This window comes from Chelonia mydas, chromosome 10 (genome assembly GCF_015237465.2).
Source record: "Chelonia mydas isolate rCheMyd1 chromosome 10, rCheMyd1.pri.v2, whole genome shotgun sequence".
In the NCBI taxonomy this organism is placed as follows: Eukaryota; Metazoa; Chordata; order Testudines; family Cheloniidae; genus Chelonia; species Chelonia mydas.
The window spans coordinates 5926894-5942561 of record NC_051250.2 but is presented as its reverse complement, the minus strand read 5'-3'; positions in this window follow the sequence as shown (position 1 = coordinate 5942561).

Genomic DNA, 15668 nt, shown 5'->3' with positions numbered 1-15668 from the left:
ACCTAACGTGTTATCCAGGATGGAAGCATTCTCCTTCAGAATCTTCCTGTGTCTATCACATTTGCTGCATTCTGAATCCCTCATTCTTGATTAATAAGGCCATTTATATGTAAAGATCATCTGTGTTTCCTCGGAGTTCATCTGCGCCCGCTGCTCACCTTCCACCAGACATTCTGTACGGGATACTGTAATTGCGTCTATTACAAACATTCTCAATGTCACAAAGTGGTAAGTCCTACAACGACCTAAGCCCTAGCAGAAGACCCAGCAGCAGCATAAAAGCTGTAGGTCAGCTGTGCAATGGGGGCAGCAGAAAAGACCTCATGCAAGAGGCCTCAACACGTGCCTATCCACCTTGGAGAAGCTCTCCTTGATGGGTCTCTATCCCTTCCCCACATAGGTGGGATTGGTTACAGATCAGGGGCATGGCTAGCAGGTCAGTGAAGACTGCATGCATCCACTGAACCAAAACAGCATTAGGCTATATCCATGATTCCTCCCCATGGCCTGAATTGGCAGCCTTCACCCTGTTGCATAGGCAGCTAGAAGGAGTGGAATGGATAATTCTGTGGTTGCTTGTGACCTCACCATTGTCGCTAAGCTGCGTAGCTCCATGGAACGCAGTAGCAGCAAGTTACAGAGCTCTGATCATCCTGCTCCACACACCAAGGCTGCTACCACTCGAGCTAACAGCACTGCAACCGAAATCCTTTCACTGCAACGAGAAAGAAAGAGACATTGATAAGGAAAGTTAGACAAGCACAAAGCCACAACCTCAGACTCCACTTCGACAGTGTTCCCCCTGCATGGACAGAGAGAATCTCTGTGAGGATTAGTCAGCAGGCTCATCCCACAGCTGAATGCACTCGTCCAGAACGGGGTCCTTCGCTTGCTCTTATTCAGATGCGGACATCACTTCACTGCACCCATGTCATGGAAAATGAAATCCATTAAAAGCATTACAAGGTTGTTATGTTTCCAGAGCAATATCCTTCAGCCTGTGTCCTCCTATGACCCGCTGCTCTGCCTCCAGTATTTTTTTTTACTTCAATGCACAATCTGCCTGCAATCCACTGAAAGGACACTGTGTAGCTCTGTAGGTTTCAGAACCGGTGCCTTCCCCACCTGAGTCCTCTCCATGGCCTATTCTTATGGGCTGCCAGGGAAGCATACCCTGCATCTCAGTTTGGATTCTTCATTAAACTGAACCTCCAAGAAAACCCTTTTCAATCTACTCAGAGGATTTTCTCTCTACAGCTAAAACTGTTTAGCTGATGGAAAGTTGTTTGGAAGAAGTGTGGGCAAAAGATAGAAAACATCAGTCTAGGTTTGTATGCCATTCAGGAATGTCAGCTGAGGACCATTCTGAAGACAATAGAAGTTAGATCAGGAACACATCCTAATTTCATGAGGGTTCCTGGTTGTCTGAACTCTTCACACATTCCTAAATTCTATTCCTGGTGTGACAATACATTGCTGACAGAGTGAACGGAGCTCTTTGAAAGCATCTCCACCCGATTGTCTTAAATTGTCATGATTAGTGATGGGTGAGCCTCCAAAAGTTCCAAGTGTCCTGGTAAGCCCCCAAATGTTTGGAAGCTTATCCAGACCTTCTCTGAACTCTTGGAGCCGCATGAGTCTGCAAAAGTCAGCTGGAAATCTGGAACGGCGCCATTCCTAGAAATGCCACCTCTGAAGCAACTTTCAAAATTGATGACGTAACCTCAGACAATGCTGATGGACTGCAATTAGCTCTAATACCCTTCTGTTCCAGTGGATGTTACTTTCTGGACAAGTAGCAACCAATTCTGAGTTATGCTGTACATGTATTTTTTTAAGACAGAGATCTTGAAGTTTGCTGCTAACAATCAACCACGCTTTAATTTTTCACTCTCCCAACACACACACACACCCAACTTTCCCCTAAGAATTCTGGGTGATGTGGTCAAACAGGCATTTGGTCAGTAACTTAACCTCTCTTTGCCTCCTTTTTAGAGCTGCTTGATCATTAACTGATTTGCAAATGCACCCCATTTGCTTTGCCATTTCATTGGGCCACATTAGTTTTTCTTCACAACTATTGGAAGGGCACTGAAAATATTCACAAACCCCATCAAGTTTCCAGACTTTTAGAAGTAATATTTTGTCATCCAAAAATATGTCCCAGAGGCTTATCTGTTTAAAACATTTGTCATGAACTCAGAGAATGGAAACAATGCGAGGCAACTCAGCTGCCCAGTCATGCAATGTGAATAATGAACAACTATTCAGTCCGTGCGGAAGAAACAGGCTGAAAACTATTTGGTGAAGCTATTCAGTAAATATGTAGTAATAATGACTAGATTTGCAGAAAAAGGTCTATTAATGAAAGTTTTACCTTAAAAGGATACACCTACTCTCTATCACTCAGAGCAACCAGCTCTGATCTGTTGTGCCTTAAAATGTGGATAGTACTTAACCATCTACCTCACAAAGGTGTGATGAGGATTAATTTATTGATTGAACTCTGACCCATCCTTCAAAGATATATTATTGTTAGGTATTATTGTTAAGTATGATTATCCTCATCATTTGACTGAGCTAAGCAGTGTAATTAGGAGTACCACTAGAAGGCACTCAAGACACAGTGGGAACATAATGTAAAACTGTTTCAAAGAGCGGCCTTCATTTATACACACACACAAACTGCCCACTCACTGTTCAGACATTATCAACTGTGCTCAGGTGAAAAAAATTACATGCACAATTCTCTTTGCTGTTGGAGTCTATCCTTTGAATGCACAAGCGCTTAAATAGGAAGCATGGAGGTGTCTGTTTGTGTAGATTTGCCTGGATATGAATGGAGGACAGGTGGGGGGTCCTTTAAAACTTTGACCCAATGTTGCAATATTACCCTAGGCTCACCTATTAAAACAGAGACTGCCAGTTAAGCACTCTGATGAAGGAGGAATTTACCGGAACAGAAGACACCAATCACTCACAAAACGCATTCACGTTTATGTCAGGTTTTTGACTGACTAGTGCTAAAGTTTTTATTCCCTCCAATGCTCTTCCACTCAGTGTCTCTGAAAAGAAGGACTTTCCACCCTTTCCCATTGAATTTTCATGCAAAGCGCTGGCTGGAGAGTGAAATATCCACTGAGATAGCATGGGTCAGAGCCCTTTGCTTTTCCAGAAAAAAAAATCTGGTTTGTGGGTTTATATTTTATTTCAGAAATTCTCTTTCCTTATTTCTGTTTATTTTTACATTCTGCCTTTTAATTATTCACTCCCCACTAGTCAGCTCTCTGCTTGTATCTCTTTTTTCTACCAAAGCACCACAGCTTCCTTCTCCATGCTGAGAGCTCTTGGGGGGCTCTGCTCTGTCTCTGTAAAGTAGGATGAAAGTTCAGCTAGTGACGACTAAACTTCAGAAGGTTCGGTGGTACAGTTCAGATGGGTACCCGGAATTCTGGAAGCTGCACCAAAGTTGCTCTGAAATTCACATGCACAAAGCTAGGCTGGGAGTCATATGAGGAGTGGGTGCCATGCCTTCTTCCAGTGTCACCAACGTTCTCTTTCTGACACCAGTCTCACCCTTTGCTGATGTCTGGGGTCTCGTAGGTTGGCTTCCCAGGGGAGGAATATATCCTGAGTATACTCTAAGTATAACTTGCTTTCTTTACACACATACACACACACACCAGTCCTGGAACAGAGACAATCACAAACAGCATACAGCCAATCCCCTCACTCAGAAATCTCAGCTCACACACTAGTGCCCAATTTCCAGGAATCTCTGTCCCAATAGTAGCCTCCAAATATAGAAAATAGGGCAGAGGGCAAACTAATAAAATTAATCATAATTCTGCAGCTTCTCAAAGACTAAAAACTTGCTCGCAGACTAAGAAAAAGAACGAGCATGTCTATGTGTAACAGCGCCATCTGGTGACCCCTGCAATAACATATCCTACTTCCTATAATCAACTCCTGTTTATAGTCAGATCACAAATACTTCCTAGACAGTCTCTCTTAATATTTAATATAAGTAATTTGAGATAAAATACTTAGCATATATGTACAGTGCTTAGTAGTGTATGTATCTTGCGTAGTGCTTATAAGGGTTATTATTTTAGATGGACTCAAGCTGAATGAACTTTCATCGAACACTCTTGGTTTGAGGTGATTTGTACCCGTAGTTCTGGTTCGACTTATTATGAGTGTATTGCCATGTGGCAATGTTTCTAAGTTGTTTGGTAAAGTGCTCTGTGTCCTGGTTTTAGAGTATAACGCACGTCTCATTCCCCTTGGGACATTTCCCTTTGGGTTGTACTGGTCAGACTAGGGGACCACAGTGGTCACGTCTGACTAGGGTGACCAGATGTCCCAATTTTATTGGGACAGTCCCGATTTTTGGGTCTTTTTCTTATATAGGCTCCTATTACTCCCCACCCACTGTCCCGATTTTTCACACTTGCTGTCTGGTCACCCTACTTCTGACCTTATAATCGATGAATCCCAAAGTGCATCCACTGGGCTCCTCACCTACCATGCAAAGGAACATTAAGGTTACACCGTGCTCTGTTCTCCTGCAGGTTCTTCCCCCTTCCTATGCCCCCCTCATAGCCATGCGAGTCATGCCAGTGTGTGGCCCTAGATTTTAGTTTGCTAACGCCCAAATCAATTTACTCTACCCACAGCCTGATACTTGTTTTCCGCCAGTTCGCTCAGGGCTTGTGCTCAGTACATTTCCAATCGCAAACAACATCTCTGCAAAGGGTGGCATCTGAGCAAAAGTAATTTCCAAGTGACTCATCAAATGGTGCTGAAGCAGGTGAAAGCCTGTGTGATACAGATTATCGGCTTTTTCCCATTCTGAATCATTCCCCAGTATGAAACTGAAATTCGCAAACAGTATTATGCTTTCGACTAGTGCTGCCTGAATTATCAAAAGCTGCTTTGTGTCCAAGACAGACAGGAGAGAACGGGGACATAGAAATTAGGGATGGGAAAGACCTGTTCATCATCTAGAGTCAAATCCTGCTTTCCTTACTCATCTACTCCACTGACCCATCGTCGATGGGACTACTTATAGGAGCAGGGCAAACGGAATATGCCTCATAGATCCTCCTGAGGTCGCAAGATCACTCCTCTCAGTACATTCTCCCAGACTTTATCCAGTCCAGTTTCAAACAACTGAAGTACAGTAGTGAGGCCTCCACAACTTCCCTTGAGAAACTGTTGAACAATCTAGTTGGTCTCACCAGCAGATCTACCCTCATCCACAACCAACGTCTTCCATTGCTTCCTTTCACCCTCTCCCTCCTAGTGAGAGCTCCTTCGGCCACACTAAATTATTTCTCTACTGAGCGGCAGTTTATGCCCTTCGGATACCTATCTCCTGTCACAGATTGGTGCTGCAGGTCATTGTTCATTGGGAACGAAGGGAAACGTCTACAAATGGTGTTTCACTTGTGACCTAAATAAAGCAGAATTTAACGCCAGTTTTCAAGGCCCGTGTCTGAGGAACCACCTCTCTCTACCATCCGCTGCTGTTGAACTGTGTTCAGAAGAGGGGCTAGAGTTAGGACATGGGGCTGTTCAAAGGGCGTTCTCCCCGAGGGAAATCTAGGATGGAATTTTCAGAAGTGCTCATCATCAGCTGAACTCTTTTCCCATCGAAGTCAGTGGTAAAGCACCCATTGACTTCAGTGGGAGCAGAGTTAGGTCAATGCTGAGGGCTTTTGAAAAGAAATCACACCCGTAGTCCGCTTTGGAGGATCTCCATTGCTTTTGGAGTCCATGATGCCTGCGCGTTTGGAAGCTCTGTTGTGGCCTCACGCGGGGTTTAACTGCTCAGAGTTCAAGCTCACCTCTGCAGTGTGGGTGTGTGGGGGTGTTTTTTTTATCATCATTTGTCTCTTGCATTCGCAAAGATTGCCAGGTCTGGACTTGGTCATATTTTACATCATGCAAAAATAAAGCACTTTGCCTTCTGAAATATGCATACAGTAGGTGGCAAGGCCTAGCACCTCTGCTTGTGATTCAGCGAAGGAATGGCGCGGAAGTATTAAGCCTGGACATTTCTTAACTATTTACGAACTATAAATGGGTTAAAAAAAACCAAGCACAGAACTTTTATCTCAAGTCATCACCCATTTTACCTGCCCTTGTTTTACTGTTAATGAGCTTGCTGCTGTAACTCTCCAATCAATGACAGGTTTCAGAGTAGCAGCCGTGTTAGTCTGTATTCGCAAAAAGAACAGGAGGACTTGTGGCACTTTAGAGACTAACAAATTTATTTGAGCATGAGCTTTCGTGAGCTACAGCTCACTTCATCGAATGCATCCAATGAAGTGAGCTGTAGCTCACGAAAGCTTATGCTCAAATAAATTTGTTAGTCTCTAAGGTGCCACAAGTACTCCTTTTCTTTCTCCAATCAATGTGCTTTATAGTTCCCCCTTTATGCCAGTCTTTAGAGGATATAATTATTACAGAAGGTTGGCTATTTAGATCAGGCTGCAGCATTTCCTGCTTTTAGCTCTGGAGGTTCCCCGGTTCAATCCCTGGTAGGTCAACAAAGAGAGCAGCCATTGTGCTGCCATACAGCTGACTGGGGATCACTCAGACTGCATATTTCTAACTAGCCATGCTCATCTCCAAGAATGTTCTGAAAAAAACAAAAACATAAAAAGGACTTAAAGGAGAATTAAGAAGTGGTTAAGATCATGAATGATTGACAAAAATATGTGCAGATTTTGAAATGGTCAGTAACAAGACACAGAAGCTATCTGGGCAGCTATTGATCATTTTCAAGTTTCCAAATCTACATCCCAATCCTGCATCCCTTGTGCTCATGCTGGTTTCAGTGGGGCTCTATGCCATTTGAGGGGGTCTGTCCGTGTGGTTCACAATGCACGATCAAGGCCCTATTTTGTTTCTGACAAAATCCTAAATAGGTTTCCATTTGTCTCGACAACATCCTGGCCTTTCCCTTCAGTTACAGAAGTCTAATTTCTGCTGCAGAAACAGGCCTAAACTACTGAGCAGACTTTATTTTCAGCTACAAAGTTGGAAAAAGCTAGTAACGTAAAACTGACTAAAATTGATTTCTGTGGTTCCAGACCATAGTAAACTCTCAGTTCCGTGTGAAGAAACCAACTGCCCTGGGTGATAAATTGATTGTTTTCCTGTTAGCTTTGGAATTTGCCAGCACTGTAAACGGCTGCCCTTGCCCAGGGCCCCTTGTCCACAGACTGAAGCTGGAGAACAATAAAAAACTAGTTGGAAGATTCTTAGAGCCCCTCCATTTTAAGCAGCCAGCTGCTAAGCTCTGTAAGGCTGGCCATAAATTGTCTGATTATCTGCAAGCGGCATCTTTAAGTAGAATAAAAGAAATGGCATGGGGCTTGCTTTCTATGGAAGAGCTCAATAGAATAGTATAAGCATTTCAAGTATAAACCCAATGCCAGGATCTGCAAAAGCACAGGACACACTCCCACCTCTTCCCTGATTGATAGCAATTGTTGGAAAGCAAAAATAATTCTGTCTGACTCATTATTCCTTTAGGTCTAGGTGACATATCACCATCTTTTTAATGCTGGAAGACAAGTCATGCAAGGAGACTCAGCATAAACTCAAAGACTTCATAAAGATTCACTACTTTCCTCCCCTACCCACGCACTTACCAATGGGATCTACTCCCAGGTGTGGGGTGTTTGATTTCTTAGAAGGAAGGCATGTGTTAAAAATAGACATCAAGATGATGCCTGGAAGATCACAGGGGAATCTAATAAAATAAAATGATATCAAAAGAAAATAGCCAAATGGAATTTGAAAGTCAAAAGCTGAGAAAGCTTTAAAGAGACAGTATCTTTTCATGTAGATTCTTGCTATAAATATAGGGTCATAGAATCATAAAATCATAGAATATCAGGGTTGGAAGGGACCTCAGGAGGTCATCTAGTCCAACCCCCTGCTCAAAGCAGGACCAATCCCCAACTAAATCATCCCAGCCAGGGCTTTGTCTTCAGCTGGTGTAAATCTTTAATGGGGCTGATTTTCAGTGGCTGAGGAGCTGGCTCATAATCACTAGCCTGCCTATCTTCCCATTTTAAGTAAAATAATACCTACCCCAATCCCTTCCTCTGATTCAAGATTTGAAGCCAAATAGCAAGGAAATGGCAGAATAATATATTCTTCCCTTGAAAGAGTGTATCAGTTACATATTAGCAACCCTCTGCCATGTCTACCAGGCCAGATTCTGGAAGAAGAACTTGCCAGCTATCACTTTTAAGTTCTTCTGCATGGCATAAAACTGAGAGAACTTCTTTGCCAACACAGGAAATGCCAAATCAGAGGCTTTGGACTGAAGTTGCAGTTCAATTTTCTCCTGGAACGGGCTAGTGTAAAGTGAATCTTGGGCCCCTCAGTTATTGCACATCATCTGTCTAATGCTGCAGAGGAAGTGACAGCTTTGACTCTGACTGGAGAGGAGAATGCAGTGATTTTTGCTAATTATCATCAACCTCTAAGCTTCCCCCCAAAATGAATTGTCAGTTTGATGTTCCCAATGTTATGTGAGCAGCGCTGTACTTGCTTACCATTGTCACGTGGTCTGAAATCTTGGCTCACTACTTACATGATCATACCAGAGTCAAATGAGTCACACAGGTAAGGCAAGCTGTATTTTCTGGTCCTCTTCTTTTCCTCATCAGCCCATCCTTGTGCTTGTTCGGTTTAACTTTTGCCTGTCGCCACATCTGGTTTTGATAAAATATGTGGAGATAAAGTCCCTGAACTCCTTACAAGCCACCGGCCCAAACACTGTAATTCAAATGTTTTGTCTAATGCGCCCCCATTAAATTGAATCTCTTAAAAGAGAGAGTGAGAATTCCTAGTGCTGATGGAAGTTCAAAGTCAACATAGTGTGAATCCAGAATAGATGGCTGTCACTCAGGCTGATATCACCTCCCGGAACTATCTAATCAAACGCATTTGGCCTCAGAGATGGGAGGCTGGTGGAACGAAACTTTAAACGGTGTTTTCATCCATGCTGGAATGGCACGATTTGTGCTTTCGTTTGTTTGTGGCGCAACTGCTTTTAAAAAAACTATGCTAATCATAGTTACATAATCACATAAATGATTATTTAAGTGAAATCTAAACCAGCTAGGGGACTACATGCCCCAAAACAGTACAGTCTTTTCAAATTTCTGTTGAGTTGAGCCAATATAAAAATAAAGTCTATATTCTTGTATAACCTTTGGGCTCAGTATATTTCTTAAAACCAGTGCTTTTGGGGCTAGTGCATGGTTTTAATTTAAAGGGAAATGTAACATTTTACCAATACGCTGTTATGGGAAGTAAAATTTCTCTGTTAAACTCTTTAATCTTTTTATTCATGTGTTTTGTTGTTTTCAGGCAGGGACCGGGTTTGTCATATGCTGCCTTATGTAAAATAAGCGACTCTATTTTCTTTCTTCTAAACAAACCCACTGCATTTTCTCCCTATCTATCATCTAAATGAATGCACTATGTTGTCAATCTATCACATTTCTAAGGTGCTTGTCATCATAGTATGCAGGTAGTACATAAAAATATAATGAAGTTAAATTAAATAAAGAAAATCAATGCTCAACTCCCAGTAAAACTGCGACAAATTGCATTGAGAGGGTTGGCAAGACAAGAATTTCGCCCTCCATGTTTAAGCACAGGACCTTTCATAAGTATCTTTACTAGCAGCAGTGACATCTCATTGTCCTCAGGGCTTCTACATCTGTCAAATACCAGTATTGCCAACCCAGGACATTCAAAATTATGAGTCAGGCTCCCAGAATATCATGAGATTGACTTAAAATAATTAAATGTGAGGATCTTCTTTTTGTCTTCTGTTTTTTGAGTTTTTTCTCCTCAGCCATGACATGGGTTCGAATTTTGCTTTGTTATAACATGAAAAGCGAAGGTTCTCCTGTAATAACATGACTCCAGGAGCTGGACATTAAGAAAGGCAGCAGATATTGCGTGGCTCATAATAGTTCTCAAGCAGCGTTTTTCTTATTTTGTGTAGCTGTACATTTCAATTATTGTAGACGGAAATATTTTTGTCAGTTTGTGTGTGTACGTTGAAATCAACATTTACCAATAAAAAATTGAATCCTTCTAAGCCTATTTTGATTGGTGAAAAAGGAGACTCCGGCTCGCTGGTCCAGATCCTCAGCTGGTATAAATTTGCATAGTTCAAGAAGCTTCAGAGGAGCTAAGCCGGACAGCTGAGAATCTGTCCATTTGTGCGTATTGCTATGCTATGGAAGTGTGCATTTGATTGCAGGATCAGGGCCTTATGTTGACAATGCAGTGAGAGCTGGGCTCATATCTCCCATGTGCTCTGAGCATGCAGCTGGTCCTCACAAACTATACATAATAAAATAAAAATGATTATTGTTAATAAAAGAGGGAGATCAAAGTTTTAAGCAAACCTGAAATGAAACAGGTAGGGCAGTTCAAGTTAGTTGTGCCTATATTGCATATTTTAAGCTTTGAATGTACTCTCACTCAATTTCACCTAAGATTTTTTCCATCACAAAGTGCTGAGTTACAGTTAAATGGCAGATGATATTTTCTGATTGTGTGACCAATTGCTTGGTTTTGTGCATGACTGGCTATTTGTTGGGGGAGAGTGCTTCAAAGCTTAATGGCCCCTTTTGCAGCTCAACAAAGAAGCTACACTCTTTGCGAACCCATTTGATTAGCTGAGAGGCAGGAATCTTTTTGGAGCTTCATGTGAGAAGCACAGAAGTACCTGGGGCTGCCTTTTTTGTAGAGGACTCAGAATATGCTAGTTTACAAACTAGCTGTTAGAACAAAAATTCAACAGCAGAAAAACAGAAATCATCAGTTGAATATAGAGTGGCCCATTCTATCTATTCAGGGATACAGTTTCAAACAGACTCCTTTAATATACCCTCAAAAATTATAGGCCCATCTCTTTGCACAGTTACAATCCTCTGGGCCCAAATCCGGACCCTTCATGCCTTGCTTCTCGGTTTGTACACATGACAGATGTGCCCCTTCTTCTTGGGAATATATTTTTAGAGACCTAATGGAAATATGGGCCTCACTGGTCAACAGATTCTTTTGGTCTTTGGCAGAAGTTCTGTAAGGTCCCGATTCTGGAAAGTATATCAGCGTATGCTTAAGTACCATTGACTTTACTGGGAATTGAACATATGCTTAAAATTAAATGCATGCATCCCTCCCTGAACAGGGATGTTTTCCTGAATTGGGGCCCAAGAGCAGAATTGTTGGTTGATTTGTTTTCCATCCAGCAGCTCTGGTACAGGATGTTATATCCCCCTGGAGTTATTTTATGTGTACAGGCAGGACACACACAATTTTGCCGCCTGCTTGCCCAGTTTGGGCTTGACATCATCCAATGAATTCTGTTTATGTAGAATAATCAATCTGGGGCACTGTCTGCAGTAGATCTTTTCACACCGGCCCAGCCAAAGAAGGTTTCTGACATACAATCCATTCCTAGTTAGGTTTCCCTACATTAAATGTGAGAATCTAGTGCAGCTTTCCAAGAAAATAGATGGCAGGAAGTTATGTTCTCTTTTTTTTTTTCTCTCTCTCTCTGTTGCTTCTGATCCATCTGTCCCTTCATGTGACTGTGTTTAATTTGTATTTGTGCTTGTTAATGTGAAGCTGTGAATGTGTCTCTGCACTGAGATTCCATTTAGCTGAGAACATTTACACAAATGCACCAGAACTGAAGGAGAAGAGTGTTATTAAGGTAAGGGAATAAGAGAGCCTATGATGGGGCTGACAGACCCCACGCTGGCAGCGATAGGGTTAATGAGGCAGGTGAGTGCCACACTGTGGACAAGCAGGAGAAGGAAAAAGCCTGTGGACACAGTTGACCCTGCCATGCTACAGCGGCAGCCAGTGTCAGGTGTGGAGAGTGGAGGTAAAAGGAGGAGGTCTAGCCCAGGTCAGGGCAGATCAGGGCCAAGTTCAGATTTCCACCTCGCTCTCAGGGAGGGAAGCCTGGTTCGAGCCTGAAGCTTGGGACAACCTGCTACCTAGAAGAGCCTCCTGGTAGAGAAGACAACTGAATCCAGGAGACAGTCCAAGAAGACTGGCCACACAAACCCCTGGCCACGATCTTGAGTTTATAGTTTGCCTTTGTTTTCTTGGACTTTAAAACCCTGGAAGGGCAGCGACCGAGCTACTACTACCCTGAACCAGAGAGATGGGTCAGCCAACATCAAAGACTCTCAGCTGGACAAGTCATGCCCCAACCGGAGGCATCACTTAGACACCTTGGTTATAGAGCCTCCGTGAAACTTATGGAGCAGCCCCTCCCCTCTTCCCCTCCCTAAAAAAACCCACGCAAAGAGAAAGGTTCAAAGCCACAACATGTTTTTAATCAGAATAAAATCTCTGCAAAGCCCCAGCATCTCTCACTGTGGTTTCCTCCTGAAAATATTTGGTGAGTCAAGGGATTTGCACCCCCAGTTTAAAGTATTTCCTATATTTTCAACCCCCACCTTACCCCCTGAAAATGATTAACATTTAAAACCATGGAGCAGTTTGCCTGTCTGTGAAACAAGAGCAGATCTGAGGACAAAACCACAGTGTATACAGCCATTTAGAATCTCGGCTCTGTTCTTTGTGAGATGGTTTAGCTGGACACTGATTTATTCTCCTCTTTCGCTGTATTATCCTTTACATTTCAATTCTATTTATCCCCATCAGAGCTGGCCCTACGGATGTGCAAATAACAGGGCTGCCTGCGGACCCCGCCATGCCCCAAGTGGCTGAAGCAGAGAGCTGCTGTAATAAAGCTGGTTTTTCTTTTATAAACAGGATGAATATGGATGGCATGAGAGTGGTGGGAGAATGATGCGAAGGGGGAAGAGAGTGGTGTCCCCTGGTGGAGAGAGGGGATTAAGAAACTGGTACCTCCCCTAGGCAATTCTTGTGCTCTCTCTAAATTTTATGTGTGAGCATCTCCAATCTCACTGGAATCCTTTCCCAGGCACATGCTGGATTTCATGAGAAGGATAGGTATTCTTCCAAGGGCTCAGCACTTAATTTTTAACAAACGAAACAGACACTCAGAAACAGACCGGGCTGTGAGGGAAGTCCTGCTCTGGCAAACCGCTGACCACTTGCTCAACCCATCTCCTGGTTACAGTCACATTCTACCCCTCTGCTAACCCCAAAATTCCTATCGATACATTCGCCTGGACGGCAGTCGCTGGCTTGCACAAGATCAGATTTGCCAACCACAGACCCCCCCAAAATAGTCAGGCAGATGCCCCGAAAATCATGAGATGGGGTTAAAGACAGGGAGTTTTTAATGTACATTTGGAATTTTTTCTTTACCTTTTTAGGCCCTTAGAGTTCACTTGGGGCATGTTTTTAAAATTTTCTCTGCAGCCCCGAGAGCAAGAAACCTACTTTAAATGAAAGCTGAGCTTCTCACGTTCACATGGCTACAGGAACTGGGGCTTCAGAAGAACACCAATTATTGTGCGAATTGGGATAAAATCGTGAGAGCTGACATCGCAAGAGAGCCACTCCGAAATTTGCGGGAGGAACTCAGATCCTCCCAAAGCTTAGGCCCCTACCACTTGGGCTAAAGGAAAAGCTCTCCTAGCTCTTAGAAGCACAGGAAATTGGACACGGAGTTGAGCAGTTCAAATTCCATCCAGTACAGTGCACTGGTTCACACACACGCTAGCCAGTTCATTGCAAACTCACTTAATTAGACAAACCCTTCTTCAAGAATGACAGGAGTTTAAACTCCAATCTAGCACCGTCATGGGACTAGAACCTGCACCTCACTGCTACAAAACAACAGACCTCTACTTCTTGAGCTAATGGAGAACCCTTTAGTTTTCAGCACCATAGGGCCTACATTGAGCAGTTCTGAATCCATCCTTAGGGGGCACATACGCGGACAGAATCGAGCACCCATGGATGGCCCTTAGACTATTGCAAATACCATTGATAGTAAACTCTAATTGTTGCACAGTGTCCTTCAAACTAAACGTAAAGAACAACACAAGACATCCAAAAAGTGTAGCATTTTGATGTATGAAGAGGAAACAAGTTTCCGGTAGCAAAGGATTCCATCCAGAGGAGACCTACATCTATTGCATGTCAAAAGATTTGACCTGGAAACACTTTTTGGTCTTTTCTTCCAGTCTATTCTGTCTTGTTGTGCTCAGGGAAAGTCTCAAATAGCTGTTAATAATTTACACATCACAGTGGCATATAAAATGGCAGCAATTCAGCTGTTGGAATGGCATTAAAACAGTCCCAGTGCCTGCGTTGAAAAATGCCGGCAACTCCAGAAACTGAACACACAAGTGCAGGCCATCAGGACATGCTGCGGCTGTAAACATTTGAAATGAGACCTCGACTGGCAATAGTGGTCCGATCAATAGACTTTCCAAACTCTGTCTGACTGGCTGATCCTGGGAAATAGTATCTAGTCGGGATAATAGCCATAAAAATCCCGTTTGAAGGAATGTTTACACTGGGGCAGTAAGGATTTGCATAGTTCTTGGTGGAATTTTTCCCTGATAGGGAAGAGACTGACTAAGGACTCCCAGGATTCTCATTCCAGTTCTGGTACAGGCTCGCTGTGTAGCTGTGGGCAAGTCACATCACTGCCTCGTGCCTCAATTTACCCTCCTATAAAATAGCAGTGACAGTATGTTTCCTAGACTAGGTTGTCATGAGGATTCCCTAATATAAAGTGACTAGGGAAGTTTATTTACCCCTTCACATAACACAATAATCAGGGATCACGCAATGAAATTAATAGGCAGCAGATTTAAAACAAACATATAGAAGCACTTCTTCACACAGTGTACAGTCAGTCTGTGGAACTCATTGCCAGGGGATGCTGTGAAGGCCAATAGTATAAGTGGGTTCAAAAAAGAATTAGATAAGTTCACAGAGGATAGGGCCATCAATGACTACTAGCCAAGCTGGTAAGGGATGCAACTCCATGCTCTGGGTAAACCTCTGACTGCCAGAAGCTGGGACTGGATGACACAAGATGGATCACTCAAAATTGCCTGGTTCTGTTCATTCCCTCTGAAGCATGTGGCACTGGCCACTGCTGGAAGACAGGATATTGGACTTGATAGGCCATTGGTCTGACCCAGTATGGCTGTATTTATGTTCCTATATTTTTTAAGCTGCTATTTAACAGCAAACCATTATTATTATTATTTTATTAAGTGAGAGAGCAAAATATTCTAAAGGCCCTATTCTGAAATGCAACATGCCAGTGTGTAAAAGAATTTGACACAGAATAGCTCAGTGTGTGCTCATTCTGCTTGATGATCTGTCTACCCACTGTATGTTTAAAATGTGAGACCTGCATATTGCACCACACAGAGGGCAATGAGAAGATGAAAGAGAAAGAAATGGAGGGGCGGAGAGAGGGGTCAGAAGAGAGGATACAATGCAGGAAAAAGGGAAAGATGGAACTGACAGAGACATGCATACAGCAAAATGTTGGCTGCAGCAGACAAAGAAAAAGTGGCACGAAGGAAAGAGAAGAGAAGGGAGTCTTCCCATTGACTTCAAAGGGCGTTGGAGCCAGTCTCTAGGAATTGATGTTGTTTAATGGAAATTCAAAGACAATGTTACAGTTAAATATG